This window comes from Takifugu flavidus, chromosome 2, assembly GCF_003711565.1.
Source record: "Takifugu flavidus isolate HTHZ2018 chromosome 2, ASM371156v2, whole genome shotgun sequence".
Lineage (NCBI taxonomy): Eukaryota > Metazoa > Chordata > Actinopteri > Tetraodontiformes > Tetraodontidae > Takifugu > Takifugu flavidus.
The window spans coordinates 523,568-527,821 of record NC_079521.1 but is presented as its reverse complement, the minus strand read 5'-3'; the positions used below and the strand labels follow the sequence as shown (position 1 = coordinate 527,821).

General features: G+C 43.7%; 1 long non-coding RNA gene across 1 annotated transcript; it reads right to left on the bottom strand.

Annotated features, from left to right (window-relative positions):
- Positions 1-2,933: 2,933 nt before the first annotated feature.
- Positions 2,934-4,217, bottom strand: LOC130517667 (uncharacterized). The gene is made up of 2 exons (XR_008947766.1): positions 3,600-4,217; positions 2,934-3,428 (listed from the first exon to the last, which is right to left on the bottom strand). It is a non-coding gene; the product is annotated as an uncharacterized LOC130517667 (long non-coding RNA).
- Positions 4,218-4,254: the final 37 nt, after the last annotated feature.

Sequence of the window (4,254 nt, the reverse complement as noted above, 5' to 3'; positions counted from 1 at the left end):
GTTTCCAGGTGAATCGGTGGGCAGCGGCGTTACCGCCTGTCTCTGCCCCCCCCCTCTCCCCGTGGTCGTGGTCACGCCGGGCATCTTTACTGGTCCCGTTTTAAACAGGTTCTGTTGGGAACAGGTGTTCTCCAGAACTGTATTCCAGGCTGCTGTGCTGAAGGGCTGTTTTCAGTAGCAATAGAGCCAGAGTGTGCCTGCTCCATATGAACCCCCCCAGGCCGTGCTTTCCTCCTGGCTGAGCCATAATCAGCTCTGGATGGACTGGTTCACGCTTGGACTGAGTCAAGATTTGATAGCTTGACTGATTCTTACAGTTTTGGATCAAACCCCCATCTGCTGATTCCAGGAGATCTTTAAAGGATCTCAGAGCTTCAGATTTATGAAGCCTGCTCAGCCCCCGGCAGCGCTGATGAAACCATTTCATTCCTTCAAAAAAGCAGGACATGAAGCTCCAGAAAAGGTTTTTGGATCAAGTTTCCAACAGAACGAGGACAAGTGGGTAAAAGCGCCACTTTAAAGCCTCCAGGCCTCAGAAAACATCCACCTTTAGGATGCCTGACTTTAGAGGATCGTCGGTTCGCTCCGAGCACAAGAACAAACATGTTTAACCTCAGTCCAAGAACATCTGACCTGAAATGATCAAAAAGCTTCAGCGTAAAAAGATGGTGGAGAGAAAGCTGCTGGGAGGTTCTCAGAAGAGAAGTGGCATTAAAGCCAGCTGGAAGAGTCCAGCCTGCTTCCTGCTCCTCCAAACAGGCGTCTCCACACCAACACTGAGGAACACGGGCTTCTGTTCTTCCTTCTTCTCTTCTGACTATTGTGTGTTTGATGAATGCAGCATCCACTCACTGCCCCCCCCCCCTCATTTACACTGCTCCTGGTTTCACAATGGTCGTCAAACTGGTTTCACCAGCTTCACAAAGCTCATATTTGGAGACAGTTGCCTTTTTCGGATTGTCTTGCCCTGAATTTCAGATGGGAAGATTTTTTTTTTCTTTTTCATTTGGAAGACAAAATGTTCAACATGATAATTTTTGAAGAGATGAAAATACGACACTAGAGGTCAGAAGGTTGGGCGGAAGTTTTCTGGTCTTGTGGAAGGATGAAACCTTTGAACTCTGACAGTTCAAAGCTGAAGAATGAGATGATCCTCCCCAAAGGGATGGCGAGGTCCAGACAATAAACCTGAGTGTTTTAGTGTCCGGTTATTAACATGTTCCATGCTTTTCCTTCTGCAACAGTTCATCACACCTGCTCAGGGAAACCTCGGTGTAAAGGAGGTGAAGCCGTGCCTCAGTGACTGTACTTTGGTGTTTTAGAAACTAACAGTTATTAGATGAATATACAGTGTGCACGTACGCGCAAACGTGTGTATAAACACTAAATACACGCGTGTGCGTGGATGTAGACTTTTTAGTACTTTGGGTTCATAGACTTTTTAGTATTTTGCAGATTCGTGTCTGTATATAAACCAGATCCTCCTGTAATAAAGAACTAAAGGCTGACTGTTGTCACGTGACCTGTCTCCGTCTGTGTCCGATGATGGAACCTGCCTGGAACATCTGGTCCACAGAAAAAGCAAAACAGCTCACAGAACTGGTCCAGTTTAGACCCTAAAATGACAATAAATAATGAAAATGTGTGACACACTGGAAAAACTATTTGTCATTTATAGTTTCGGTCGTCATCAGAATCCATCATAAATATTCAAAACAACAAACTACACACAGAACCGCAAAGTTTAGAGCTTAAAGGGAGCGACAGGTGAAGAGTTAAAGCTCAACGCAGCTGAAGAAGTTCCAAAAAGGAGAAATATCATGTGATGCTTTACCGCCACCCGGTGGACACGCCTGGAACTGCAGACAATAGTTAAACGCGCTCCGACACATTCTGACCTCTGCTGCTCCTCCTGGACTCCAGGGCTGCAGAAATATGCTGCTTTTACAAGTCTTTAAAATCTGTGAAGCATCATAAATCTTATTTATTTAACTAAATTAAATACTGGTGGAGAATGGTGTCCGAAAAGCGTCTTTATTTCAAAGTGAACAAGAACAGTTCGGTCCGCGTTCACAGAGAGGCGGAGAGACCTCGAGAGAGTCCAAAACACGTCCGCTCGGAAAACTCTCAAAAATAGTCAAGCCACAGAAGTCAGGGTTTGGCGATGAGGACGAAAACACTCCGCCGCTGGCAGACGGGAGTTCTGTCCTTAAATCTAACGGGAGATTGAAGAGAGACCGCAGGTGCGTGTGTCTGCGGGGCCAGCTGTGGCTGATGAGCGGCTCCTCCACGCCCCCTGCAGGTAGACACCCGCAACAACGGTCCCAGATACTGGGAACCCAACAAACCAGTTTTTCAAAGTATTCCTTTCAGACTAAGCAGGAAGACTGAAGACCGACAAGGTGAGTAAACGAAGAGCATTATTGAAAATAATTGACAGTTGTGTTTGGAGATAAAATCAAGATTTGAATCAACTAGACGTTATATTTAGTTTTAGCACAAAGCATCATTATGCATTATAAATGAATAGTTCTTAATTAACTTTCTTATAGTCTGGCTTTAGTTATAGTTGAATAGTCTTTCTAAGTGAAGTTTAGTTTATTTTTCTGCTCTTTGCGACTGATTCTAAAAGAACTTTAAACCCTCCCAGAATGCTTTAATGGTAGTAATATATACGCCATAAGGCTGTTGATTAGGTTTTAAAAGTGAAAGTATTCTGTTCAGACGAAGCAGGAAGAGCGACATTTTTATGACAGGTGAAAAGCTCTTAGAGTTATTAGAGTTGTTCAACAGTCCAGGTTACAGCTGGATATTTTGGTATTACCTGTCAAACAACATCTAATCGTGGGCAAGTTAGCATCTCTCAGCCGGACCAATTTAAGACAATAAACTAAATAAATAAATCCACACAGGATCACAGGACACCAACAGGATTTTTGGTTCATGTTGCACGTTTTCTCACAGTGGTTTATTGTTCTATGTTGTGGAACCACTGTGAAAGAAATGCAGGAGTGGGTGTCATTTCTTTCATCTATTTTAAATAGAGCAGTGATCTTTGAGGACTTGGATTATAGAAATAATTGAAGAGGGGAACAAAGGAGGGAAGTTAAAAAGTCCTGACTAGTATGTTTATGTAGCACCAAATCATTTATTGGCTGAGCTGAAGACAGTCCTTTCACCATGTTGGCCTGTGGAAAACCAGTGTTGTCGGCCCCATGGACCAGCGTCCCCGTCGTTGCCGGACCACCGTTGGCCACCAGTTGGGTTTTGGGATCAAAGTGGGGGCGTTTCCTGTATCCGGTTCTCCTCACGGATCCATGACTACAACATGTTGCTGCAAGTGCAGAGACGTTTGCTCTGGAAAGAACTTTAGAGCACATTCAGTGCTGCAGGATGAGGGGCTGGAAAAGGTGCCAGTTCTTTTCTCACTGCAGGGAACAGTTAAAAAAGCAGCTTAAACTCTGAAAACATGAAAATTATACAGAGACATCATTGATTTATTGATTCAGTTGTTATTCAGAATGGATTAGAAATGTTCCTGTTTGATAAAAATGCAGTGAATTGAGATTATTTAACTACAACCTCTACAGATTATTTACCTTCATCACAGTCTCATGATATTTCTGATGTTTCCTCAGGATGGACGAGGACAGAGCAGAGTCCACAGTGCCCAGCTGTGTGTCCCTGAAGAGTGACTGGTCCAAAGGTGGAGGAATAAACTTCAGAAGTTCAGACCAAATGTAAGAAAACTAAAGTGTGATGATGTGTTTGTGTGGCACCCTTTAAACTTTGGTATTGGACCTCAAGGCTCACCTTTAAAGTAAGGTTTTCTGAACCACATAACTCTGCCTTAGAACATTTCTCAACCATACAAAACATCATTTTGTGGGTATTAGCCTCTACTATCGTGAAAAATTAAATTAATGAAACGGTGCACCAACATGTCAGGCGTTCGCTCCCATTAACTCCCATGTTAATTTTAGTGTGGTAAATCTTTTAAAACTGAAAATTGCTTCTGTTTTTAACTGGTCATTTCTCCTACATGGGTTAACATCATCTCACAAAAATTCCTAGGCATATATTTTAAAGTTTCCCAACAATATCCATCATTGCAGAGTGCTCCAGCTCTCCATTTAGATACGGCTGTCCCCCGCCTCCCCCGGGACATGGTCAAAACTCTCCCGGAGGGGTGAGTTGAAGTTCCTTCTGACGGGAGACTCTGCCAGCATCCTTCCCCACCATCGGAGCCAACTC